A 13,656-nucleotide genomic window follows, 5' to 3' on the forward strand; every position below is an offset into this window, starting at 1 on the left:
GTGTAGGAAGGAGCCTGGCACAAGTGTCGGCTGACAGCTCTCTCCACTACGGGGGCTGCAGGCCGAGTCTGAAGCGGAGCCATTTGGGCCCACACACAGATGGATCAGACAGCTGAGTGCAGCTCTAACGAGAGGCTGGGGCCAAGCACTCCCTAAAAAAGGCAGCTGTCCAAATCAGCTCATCAATAAGAACAAAGCAGATGGGACGGGAGATAGAGTTAACACGTCAGCATATTACTAGATGTACGATACCGCAATATATATACACTCCCTGGCCAGTTTAATAGGAATACCTGCACACCTGCTCATTCATGCAACTGGTTAAATAAAACTATAGCTGTGGGTTCAAAAGTGTAGATTTCTCATTACCAGTTTTTTAGACTGCGACAAGTTTAGCTAAGTTTCGTGTCCTAGAGTGGTTTCCAAGCACTGGGCCTGTGATTGGTACAGTCCCACAGATAATTTCCCTTCCCCCCTGCGGTAAGCGTAATGTGGCAGCAAGAGTACTAGACTTCCCACGGGGAAAGACTGCTGTTAAGGCAGTGAAATAAAACCATATCAAGATACAAACTTTTAAGCAACTTGCACACACAGAGCTGCAAATGTCCTTTCCATGTCTCATGCACACATTATCTGCAATGTTTTATATAACTATGACTGCAATCTATACAACACACAGAACCGCTGTTTCGGACAGAGGAACAAAGTGCATAAACGCGAACGACCCCATCTACACCAGTGATGCATGTCTGCTGATAATTACCTGTTAATGCAGAGCAGTAGTCTCTGTTTGTTCACACGGATGGCATACTGTATATGTGCTCTACAGAACATGATAGAATTGATATACTTGGGGGAAAAAAAATCCAATAAATTGTATAAGAGGCTTTTTACATTTTTTATTCACAGCCATTTAAATTTCAGCACATCCTTACAGTAAATACAACCTGTTAAAGAATAGCTGTTTTTATTAACTGCTCTTCAATTACCACAGGATATCCCCGTGTCGTTATATTAACGAATGCACTTGTATATGGATCTTGGCTGCGTGTCAAAGAGTGATCTCAGGGCGTGACTCAGGGTGGTCAAGGGTTTCAATTAGCATCACTTAAAGAGATATTTCAAATGGGTTTCTGTGTGTTTGAGAGTGAGACTTTGTTATGCATGAATCACTATAGGCAGATTCAGTATTTAACATTCTAAGGTAATGACAGAGGACTGCGAGTATAATCCCCTCACACAAGTATACAATATTAGGCCTTTAAGCGTTAAACTCCTCAGCTGTATGCATTATCTGTAAATCACAAGTCACATTACATGAAAGCATTTGGCAAATGAACAAAAACGTAAAATCTTAAAAAAACTGTTTAATCATTACCAAGTTACAACCGGCTGTGGACAGGATACTCTGTGTTGTTTAACGCTATCCAATCGTAACCAGAGACAAAAAGGAAGAGCCCGTCTAAAAATAGTATTATAACTGCTGGTGGGCTTGGATGCTGAGGCTCTTGGGGAAACTGAAGTAAATGCTCATGAGTTTAAAAAATATATAAAGTATAGATAGCCAAGCAGGTCAGATAATTAGTCTAAACCAGGATTTGTCCACACCGCTTACATTCAGTTATAATCTATTGTTTAAGGCTAGGGTGCGTTAGCCATTACAAAGTCGTGTGAACAGGCCTTTTACCTGAACTACTCACAATGTCAAATCTTACCTGTACAAAGGAAAATGAACAAGTGCTCTAACTTCTAAGAGAACCTAGCAGCAGCACAATGAGGTTTAACTAGAAGCCTACAGGAAAATGTATGTCTACAAACAACCATCCTCAATCAATCTTAAAATATTAAATGATTAGATGTCCTACTATAAAACAAAGCAATCATGACAGCAGCATTAAAACTTTTACAACAAGAGGAGAGTAAGAATGGAGCGGACCTGCTGAATACAGTATAAACAAGTGCATATTCATGCACTCTCTACAGCACTGCAGATCTCGCTCGCTCTCTCTCACACACACACACACACACACACACACACTATGGAGAAGGGGGGGATGGGTCTGCTCAGTGGTTAAGGTGTTGGGACTACTGATCGGACGGTGACAGGTTCAAACCCCAGTACCAAGAAAATCCCACTGTTGGCCTGAGCAAGGCCTTTAACCCTCAAATGTATAATGAGAAAAATGCACTCTCTATAAGGGTGTCTGCCTGATGCTGTACACAAGTACACACATGCACACAAAACTTGGAAAGTGAAGTGGTGTCATTCTGCCAATGCTTGGTAAATGTCCACTAGCTAAGGTGCACATGATACCAAAAAAAAACTGACAGGTCATATCCCTGGAGGAAACTGTGACATAACGAGCACCCTTATGTCCATGCACACACACCTCTGTAGACTGTATAGGTGAGGATAAAGTCGGCTAAAATAAGAATGCATAAAAGTAATCTAGAAGAGTTTTTAAAAAGAAATGGTAAAAAAAACAAAAAAACAAACAAACATGAAGTTGGACGGCACACACACACACACACAACTGATTAAATCAAACCTAACCACACAGAGTCTCTGCTGATGAGAACGCAACAGTTTTTACCGAACTACCTACTCACACAGCAGTTAGTTAGTGTCCACGCTATGGAAGACTCAGCATCGTCAGGATTTCCAAACTCCCACACACAGTCCAGCTGAAGATACCGCAGATTTAACCGTCCGCCGACATAAGCTTCAAAAAGAAACCGCTTCCTCCAGTCAAATAATGACAGAGAGACAAACAGAACCCCTGTCCGTCTTGTTGTGCTGGACAATGTAGATGACTGAGAGCTTAAATAAAAAAATAATAATTAAAATTTCATTCTACATTTGATTGCACTTCAAAATATTTCCACTCGGCTAAAAAAACACAGACATATCCATGCTTAAAAAAAACAACAACTCTATCCTCTGCACTCCAGTCTGTTTCTCTCCACATGTGCACACACACACACACACACACACACACACACACACATAAATAAATCCCAGTGGCCTGGCAGCGTTCTTGAGTGTGCATAGAGGAAGGGGAGCTGCAGTTGTGTTACAGCGTGGATCTCCTCTGTTCAGTAGAAGCACAGATCCATCTGCAGTGTAAAGTGCTGTATTGGCCTTAACCCTTGCACTGCCGCAGAAGACGGAGCCAGTTTGTCCTGTTCTGCTGTGCTCTTGTGAGCATCGTCCACAGTGATGTTAAGCCGATTACAGAATTCATCTGCATAGCTGGATAAGCATAGTGGTAGCATTCTGCTTGTAGCACGCTAAAAATAACTCCAGCGTGTCTGCGGGAGAGTTTCACATGCGCCCCCCCAAGTGAAAATGATTTGACGCAAATCTAAGGACAACAGGACATACTGATTCAGAAGCACTGCCATTTGCAGATCACACCCGGCTGGGAACTCCACTGGTGTACGTGTCCAATATGCTGTATAGTGAGGCTACCGCCGCATGGTTTCCCTTAGAACTCGTGCCAAGGTAGCTTTCAATCTCGCTCGGTCTCTCGTGCCCAGACGCAAAAACAGCTCGAGTTCTTTTAGATGTGTTTTACAAACAGGTGACCAAGCTGGGATAAGTAGCCTGATAGCTGGTGTAGATCATACAGTGAAATACACATCACCAATCTCTTACTAGTGTAGAGGTTTGGGAGTGGCAGAGAGGGGTTTGCATTACCCTGGCCTCCCCCCTACACACACAGCTCGTCTACAAGCTTTTTGGCACGCAGTCATCATGGAATGTGTGTCAGTACCCAGGCTGGAAGTGCTGAAAGATTCTGTGCATGTTTTCTTTTTCCGCTCTCTCTGTAGTAAAACTATGCTGACACGGAGCACACGTGAACACGGCCCACAGCCACAGAACAAGCAAAACGCACTGCTTTACAAGGCTAACCACTCTCAGCCGTGTGAACACTATCCTATATAGCTGCATTTATCTGCAAACGTGCTGGAGGGAAGCAAAAGTCAGCCTGTGCTCAGGGCAGAGATCAGGCTTTGTAAATATCAATTTCTTTAGGAAGAAATATGGGGAAATATGTCAAGCGCTGGTGAAGCTACTTCTCTATGGATCGAACGTCTATAAATAGCCCGAAGCTGCTGATGTTACGCTATCCTAAACAGCAGATATGCAACGCGTAGTGCTAAGCTTTCTCATGGACAGGATGGAGAGCGGGCATGATTAAGGCTTAAACCTCATTAACATCATTTACAATGTGAAGGTCACGAAAAGGCCAAAAGTCATGACCAGGACTCTAAATCCGGTCATACAAATCTCTAAAAATTGATTGAGTCGTGCCATTCACATCCGAGGACGGCTAACTTTAGATAGGGGAATGTGAAACAATACATTAACATTGGCTCCATGTTCAGTGATGAAAAAGGAAAATCCTTTTTAAATCCAGCTGTAGCATGTAGGGATAAATGGACATGCAAGACATTAAATAAAAGACACTAATAGTTTTATGATACAATATATAAAACCAAAATGTGTTCCTGTTATGACCACCATTTGCTTTACTGCTTTTCAGACTGGAATAGCCCAGCTTTCAACTTGCTATGTCTAAAAGGAGAAAATGCTAAAGAAATTAGATTTTCAAAGAGAACAGATAGACTAAAAGTTAGTTATCTAATACACCTACCTACCATTAACAAAATTCTAATTAAACTTGAAAAAGGATAAATCATATCAACATAAATCATGACCTGGACTTTCTGAAAGACATCTTCACATTGTTCCACGATCAATTGAGAATAACATTCTCCATCTATTCTTGAAGCTGCTATGACTTGGACTTCCTGAAAGACATTTTTACATTCAATAGATCTATTCTAGAAGCTGCTAACAAATATTAATGATCTATTTATAGCTCAGAAATTCAGCTGAGTTCATTCTCCAACACACTGATCCAGCTTCGCTGTCACGAAGAACGGTTAAGGAAATCATTCCTACTGTTTGCCATCACACTGTACAATGACTAACCTCTATGTAACAGATGACACTAATGACAATATTTAATGTCACTTCGCACACTGACAATTTGCACATTTTATCTCTTTTTCTTATTTTACAATGCCAGTTTGTAGGGATGCACCGGAATGAAAATTCTGGGCCGAAAACGAAACCGAAATTTTTGAATGCACTTGGCCGAAAAACCGATACCGAAACCGAAAATAGCAACCAACGTTGTTTGACGGTATTCCTCAAATTCAATTGCGTGTCTTGACTTAAGGTGGTGTATTAAACCTGTAGTCGAAAATGTCTTTGCTGTTGAACCCCCTCTTAAAACTTTTGCAGAGCAAATGTTGCATATTGCAACTTTGCTGTCCTCATCTGAAACTTTGAAGTGCTTCCAAACCGCCGACATACTCCGTGTTTGATGCGTAATGACAGCGCGAACGAGACGGGAGGATGGGAAAGGCGTGGCGACAATTTCGGCTTTTATTTTCGGCGCTTTCTTACGTTTCGGCCAAAACCGATAATGCTATTTCGGCCGAAAATTTTCGCCGGCCGAAATTTCAGTGCATACCTACCAGTTTGCATTACTGTATGTTTAACCTGCTGCTGCAACACATTTTCCCTCAGTGGATCAATCAATCAATCAATCAATCAATATCTAACATTTTACTATACACACTGAGTGCATTATTTACTTCTTTCAAGTCTGTGGATATGCTTTTGCAAACTGCACGAAGAAAAGTCATAACTATTCTTACCTGTAAAATTGTAGAAGGAACATTAGCCAAGCCTTAGGAGTATAAATGTTGATCTTTACAGTACCATTAATACAAGATGATAATATAAATACGAGTAATATAATACAAATATTTAGCTAAGTTTAGCATGAAATGTTATTTGAGTGAATATATTGGACTGTTTTTATGCTTAGGCAGCATGGTGGCGTAGTGATTAGCAACGTGTCCTCGTACCTCAAGGGTCAAGGGTTTGATTCCCGCCTCAGGTCTGTGTGTGTGGAGTTTGGATGTTCTCCCCAGATTTGGTGGGTTTCTGTGTGTGCTGTGTGTGTGTGTGCGCTTGTGCCATGCGATGGCTCAGCACCTCATGGCCAGGGTCTGTTCCGAGTCCCCTGGGATAGGCTCCAGGCTTTCTGCAAACCTGTACAGGATGAGTGGTTTAGAGAATGACATGAGAGGAGGCTTTTTTTTTTTTAATGCTCTGATGGTCTGTCAACTGAAACTTTCACAAATAAAGTGATACTAAACTAAAATTCAAAACTCAGTTTCCTCTCTGAAGATGCAACTTTAACTGAATTAGTAGTGCATGTTCAGTGACGCAGCCATGTCAGCATAGGTGTAGTGCTTTTGCAGCGCACTGAGATGACACCACCAATTTTGTCTTATTCACGTGCAGCGCAGAGAATATTTGCATACTCCAGTTGAAATTCATGAACACTTTTGTAAGAGCATGGAGAGCCAATCATCAGTAAAACTATATGCCATGGAAGAGAACCAATTTAAATAAATGCAATTTTTATTATTATTTTTTTTTTAAGACGCATAACTTTCTTTCTTGTGTATCCAGGAAAATATGGCCAGCTTAAAGTTTGTACGAGCTTACAAGTTCATGATGAGTAAATAAGTTCATGACAAATGTTAAAACTTGTCTTGTTGTCCCGTTATGTATTTTTCCCCCCTGAACAGAGCCTTTAAAACCGAGGTACATACCAAACCTTGGCTTTTGCGTTTCTGTTACACCCCTATCAAACATTAATAATACACTAGCTATGCTTATTGATGCAGTCAGCGATCCCCTGTGAAAGAATCCGGTGAAACAAGAAGCACCACTTCAACCAGTGTAAAATCAGGCGCTGTAGTCGTGACAAGGCTTACCATTACTCACACATTCCTGGTAAAACCAGCTAAACACGCACGACTGTGATGGCTTTGATTTTTGTTACAGTGTGCTAGGGACCGTACACACTGTAAGGCACAAAAGCCAAATGAAACCATAAAAGAAAAAAAAAAATAATGCTTTGAGGTTTAAAGCCGATCAGATCCCTAATGACTATTCTGAATAAGCGTGAGAATTATTTCGTCGGGCCTGTAAACACCCTGCTGAGTGTCGCTTCAAGGACAAACATAATGGGTCCCTAAACTCTCATGCATAGGAGGGAGGGGGTGCGGATAAATTCCACCTGTTAAAGCATGCCATTTTATTTAGAACGCTCTTACCCTAGTCAAGTCAAACATTAATTGTTTTTAATTAAATTAGATGTTAAGAGACTTTAAATTGAGATGGAATGAAATAAAACCTGGGAAAACAAAAGCATTTTACGAGTCGCCTGTAAACTTCACTAAGCTTAGTGGAGATGTGCTGATAAGCAGCATTACATGCAAACCCACCACTCATCTAACATCCCCCCAACACACACGACTCTCATTGATATATGAGCTGACAAGTATGAAAGGTATCTGCACTGATATTGAAATAAAATTCCTGCTGTCTGTATAAGAGAGATTAATGAGAACATACGATCACATGATCGACCTTCAGATCTCCTGTCCACATCTGTATACAAGAGGTGTAACGCCACGGCGTGAAAAAGGTTTCTCATATTATTGACAAAATCTAAACAAAATAGAACATAAAATTTAACACACAAGACCATTCCCAAAGCCTCATTATTATCCAATAGATCATACTGTCTTAGCTAGTGATGGGTACAAGCATCTGACTAATGAACACAATTTTATGTAACTGTAGAATTCATTATAAAAAAAAAAAAAAACTAGATAGACGATCATTCTTAGCCTGATGTTAATAAAAAAAAAAGACGGACAAGGGGTATAGCTTATGTACACTAATAAACAAGTAACAGAGTCATGTCCCATCCCGTAAACTTGCATTACAAATAAAGAGCAGACGAGGAAACCAGTTAGTTAGTGAAATTTTAATATTTATAAAAAATAAAGACAAAGTTTAGTTTATGGTTTGATCAAGTTAAAATACACAGCCTAAACAATAAAAAGCAGGTGTGCCTGCAGTGTGAGGTTCAAATCTGCCTATATGGCAGATACAGTATGTAGGTGTTTTTTTACACCAGTATGCACCATGTCCATGCACTGAGAACAGATGATAAACAATATAGGATGTGGCCAAACTGTACGCTGGAGGTGCCTAATGAATAATATTAGAATAAATAAATAAATGTCTAAATAAAATAAACCTACCAACAAATTGTTCTACCACGTTATGTCAATTTGTCGAATTTTTACTGCTTAACCCAAAAAGTACAAATAGCTCACAACCAAATCCCCTGTAAAGAAAAAGTTAGGGACAGGGCTAACATCAGGTAATCAATTACTCTTTTACAGCCCTAATACTATACTACTAAGTTACTCTACCACCGTTGGACTACCAGTCATTCAAATCATTCAGAATGAACAGATCTAAACAGGATGCTGGTCAGTTTACAGAAACCCTGATGGTTACAGAAACCGAATGAATAACTATTCCCAGTATTGTAACATGCTGTTGAAAAAACCTTGAAAACAGCAGAAATAATAGTTTTCATAAAGATCTTTACTAACAATTTCCACCAACTTTGGTTAATAACTGATTCTCGGTCCATCCTCACACTTCACTACATTAAAATAAGAAAAAATTCTGCCTGGATTTGAAAAAAAATGTATATTCTTACACAATTTTCTGGGGTTTGCTTTAGTCCACTGTGTATAAAACGTGAAAGCTAAAAACAAGTGCACTGCAGGAAACTGTAAAATCATATTACTTTAGTGCAGAAAGAACTCACTGTCCCGGGGAGTGCTGTATAGACTATGGACAGTGAACATCTTTTGCTTGTCTCTTTTGTGGTGGAATGAACTTCCTCTAGATGTCCGTACATCAGAGACTTTGACTATCTTTAAACGACGACTCAAGACGCATCTGTTTCTCCAGTATTTGGACTAAAACCCCCCCCGAAAAAAAAAAAAGAAAAAAAGAAAAAAAAAAAAAAAAAGAAAAAACTCGTTGTGTTGGACTAATGGTACTTAGTTATTAACCTAGTTAACCCAGTGTAAGTATGTATCCAATGTTGTAAACATTAAAGCACTTTTTGTAAGTCGCTCTGGATAAGAGCGTCTGCCAAATGCCTAAATGTAAATGTAAATGTCTTGATCATCCAGCGAACTAAGAAAAGAAGTTTAAAAAATCTGAGCTTTAACTCACACTTGATATTTAACTTAACTTGTAGTACTACAACGAGACTGAGATTAGGCTGTCTGTGTGTGCATGTGTGTGAGAGACAGAGAAAGAGAGAGGCAGTGTGTGTGTGCATCCGTGTGCACCATCTGTAAGGTAAAACCATGTGTTCACACCATAAGGCCTATGTGCTGCTGACTACCACCTAAGTAATACTACACCAGCCAGCAAGAAATATAGTCTCTATTAGTGCCACGTGTCAGTGTTGACCTATGACCCTAAGAAAGTCATCAGGCAGAGATGTTGGTGAACATGGGAAGTGGTACACACCTTGGGTGTAGCTAGTTAATATGCAGCCTACATTTCATACTAGTTGAGTCAGCGCAATTCCCTCCCTTTTTGCTTTCATGGAGAGGCTGATGTCAGAGTAAAAATGGGAGTGCATAAAACAAGGAGGAAAAACATGACGGCATATGATCAGTATGTGGTATGACTCCCTCCATACCAGAGTATGCAACCGACTCTATGAAGGAAAACAAGAAGTCTGAAAGTACCTATACACTTTTGTCTTCAACTTGAACACATAAAAGGAAAGATACGAGTCTGATGCGGTGTGGACATCATGAAATTTAAATAGTCTAAATGCAAATCGCCCATTTTAGACACGCAACATGGCAGGGCACATGCTGTATAATCCTCTCAGATACTTTGCATACCTTTGTTTTTTTGCAGGTTTTTGTTTTGCATGTTGCTGCTTTTGACAGTAACATCAAGCATCACATTTCCCCACATTCAGCACAGCTTGACACAGCTTTTTTTTTTTTTTTTTGTAAAAAAGACACAATATAATACAAGATATGGAAAAAAAAAATCCTTCCTGCTGACAGGACAAGAAAAACTACTGATTCAATCTTACATTGGAAAGCCACAGTTAACAACATTACCATCATAATGTCTGTATTAAGCATTGTGTTGTGCAAACATACACATGCTCTACTGGTTAACATCTCAATAAATCATCTCCCAACTCAAATTCCATTTCATTAAGGATGAAACAATATATTGCAAACAAGAAAGCATCAGTCTTACTCTAATCGTGTTCTCATGAGTCCATTTAAGAGTTTTCTAACCACTGGATGTGTTCTTGCTTCACTGGAGGCACTGCGCCCAGAGCAGCAGCAGCATCCTGCAAACACTCTATGACGGCTCTATTTTGGGATCTCATGTCTCAGCACATCCATTTCATTGGATTTTCATTCCACTCAAACTGTGCATCGGCATCATACAATGCTCTGGGATTAGCCTGTCAAAATGAAGCACTCTGCGCAAAATTCATATAAAATCCAAACAGCAGCAAAGTAAACATAAACGGAAATCAAAGGACGGTCTACAAAAATGTTATTTTGTTCATTTGAACAAAAAGACTTAAATTAAAACATTATACAAACATACCGTTAAATCAGTATCCTGATGACTGATGTTTATTTCTCCAGAGGTGCGAGTTTCCCAAAAAACCTAAGCTGATATGTGTTATTTCCAAACCCTGAACTATAATATAATATATTACATATATGTGTGTGTATGATGTCACTTACTTGTCAGTGCAAATTTACTACAAATAAGATCAGAAAAGCATTTTTTTCAGACTGGTTAGTGGAAAATAAATATTCCACTCAATGTTTTTTTCTCCCCCCTCTTCTGACAACCATGTCAAAACTCACATTTTTCAGGAGATTATGCCTAGTGGGTGCGTTTCTATCCTCCCGCCTAATTCTCAGCTTGTATAAAGGGATATAAAAATTTAAGGAACAAATGACACTTTTTTTTGTCTGACTAGGGTCTGATCTCATGTTAGACTTTAAGTGATAAATAAAGAATTACTTGATTTATTCTAAAAACTTACACATACACAAGAAGATTAAGCAACTCAACTCTATACCAATTTGAACAAAACTTTCAATGTCACCGTAAATAAACAGTAATTTAAGTGGCGATATATCAATAATAAAAGCATATATATATATATATATATATAAAATCAAACAAAGAAAACTAACTGTTGAAACTACTGTACACTAAAAACTTTGTTAGAAGTGGATGAGTTTGTATTAACCTAACTACAACTTGCCATATATTAACTACTTTTACATTCCTGTGAAAAAAATTAAAATAAATAAATAGAAATATTGACAACTTACACATTCAATCCCACAATCAAAAAGATTTTAACCAGCAACTACAAATTTCTCACATCGACATAACGTTGCGCATGATTTGTCTAAAATTAACGTACATACTAGGCACAGGAATCACCTAATATGCTGTGAATCACAATACCTATATGCTGATTCGATTTGAATTGCCATTATGTTAATGTCACAATTTAATAAATATGCTAATTCAATATTACATTCTTTTTTTTTTCCTTTTCTTTTTTTTTTTTAAATACTACAAAAATCTAAATTTAGCTCCTAGCACACTGCGTGCTGTGCTGCCTGCCTATGTGTGAATATTAGGACTGTAGAGGAACAACATTATTTTATCAACTCAAATGGAAAAATATTTTACAATAAAAAAACATGTAAATATATATTTTTGGAGTCAGTTTGGTGATACATGAATTTCCACACACAACAATCATGTTATATACACAACATCTCTATCACGCATCTGTATTATCCACTCTGTGTGTGATAAAACTACAAAAAGTTAAAAATGTTTGTATCTTAATATCTAAAATTTTCCCTCCAATTTAGGACTGTTCAATTTAAGAATTTCAAATTTCAAGTAGTTTATCAATCAGTCAATCAATCGCTCGATCTATCTATTTATTTATAAATAATCATCATTCCTCTAAATAGCTTGTTGGAACATTCCTCCTAATGAAATTTCCTCAGGGCCATGGTGCAACACATAACAATACAGCGGCATGGTACGCAGGAATGCATAAAGTGCAAACACAACAGTGTGAAACCCTTTTTTTTTCAACACTTTTAGAGACCAGGGAGAAAAAAAGTCTTGCTGTGTTTAATCCTGCTATTCTGGACAACAGTATCACAGGGCTTACTCTTCTACTATAAGTGTTATGGAGCAGCTGCTCCCAGCAAAATGATTACACAGGACACCTGAGAGTGAACACATGTACATGAGCAATAAAAAATGAATGCATCTGAAGTTTCACAATGTGCAATTATGCAGATTAAATATAATTCTTGGTAACAGATTGGATGACTCAGGAGGGAACTACTATCGGTATACAGGGTATAAAATAAACAGAAGAAGATGTACAGACTGCGGTACATGAATGACACACGATGGATGACAGAGAGGAAGGACAGGTCAGACTCTTTCAGCTTTCCTGTACTTCAACTGGAGTTTCAACCGAAACAGAAACACGCCCATGTTAAATAATACTGCGTTTCAGAGGAGGAGATTACCATTCACTTCAAAAACAGTTTCAACTTGACGTGTGGTTAAAATGTGTTCAGCTAAATACAAGACACAAAAGTTATTTACAGAGAAAACACTGGCAAGCTGCTTCGCCTTGAAAACAGTTACCTAGGCAGCGAGATATCACCCAAAGTTAGGTTTATCCAGTGTTGGGTTTTTTTATTCATGTGTGTGCTACATCATCTTAGATTGTGTATATGCATTAGTAAATGTTTTAAATGCTATGCATTTTAAATTAAACAATCTCGGACTGATCAAAACTTCAATTTTCAGCGTTAGTTAATTAAACACTACAGTAGTGAACAAAACTATTTAGACAAGATAAGCCATGTATTAAGCTCTCCTGTAGTTAGTCCGAGCTTATCTGGATAAGAATTGGCCCAAACTAGGAAATTCTCAAGTTAGGTTTAAACTTATCTGGCAAATTTCTGTGCATGATCTTCGAGAAGCGATCAAGCAGGCATGGATTGATCAAATGACACCACAGTGCAGGTTATTGAAGACTAAAAGACATCTTACTCAACTTAATTGTCATTATTTTAGGATGTTGAGAATGTCTTCAGAATAGTGAATTTCACTTTTGCCTCAATACTTTTGACCACCTTTATAGCCTACATAACGCCTGCTAGCTAGTTTATCCTTTTTCAAATCAAACTCCGATTAATTATTTTCGCAATATTTAAAATTTGTCACTTATTATTACAGAAGTAGTCTTACACTAATAAGTGACAAATATTTATCTTATTTATCACTAAGCAAGGAAGTCTGCTTTAGACTACATGAACGCTGGACTATTCAGTCAGTCATATATTTGTTTGTTTGTTTGTAAGCTATGCGTACAGGTTATGTAAGTAAGGCTAATATATATATAACTCTGTATGTGGTTATATTCTCTGCGGCAAACATAATCCTCGATTAGTTAGCTAGTTGCTAGCTACACACACCGGCGGTTAGTAAACACATGACCTTAGCCGGAGGAGGAGAAGGAGGAGGCAGGCGGCTAGCTGCTGCTGCTGCTCCTGAGA

General features: G+C 38.5%; 1 protein-coding gene across 10 annotated transcripts in view; it reads right to left on the bottom strand.

The window, feature by feature from the left end:
- tjp1b (tight junction protein 1b) overlaps positions 1 to 13,656 on the bottom strand; it is an 82,486-nt gene that overhangs the window by 30,214 nt on the left and 38,616 nt on the right. The window lies entirely within an intron of this gene.

This window comes from Clarias gariepinus, chromosome 2 (genome assembly GCF_024256425.1).
Source record: "Clarias gariepinus isolate MV-2021 ecotype Netherlands chromosome 2, CGAR_prim_01v2, whole genome shotgun sequence".
Lineage (NCBI taxonomy): Eukaryota > Metazoa > Chordata > Actinopteri > Siluriformes > Clariidae > Clarias > Clarias gariepinus.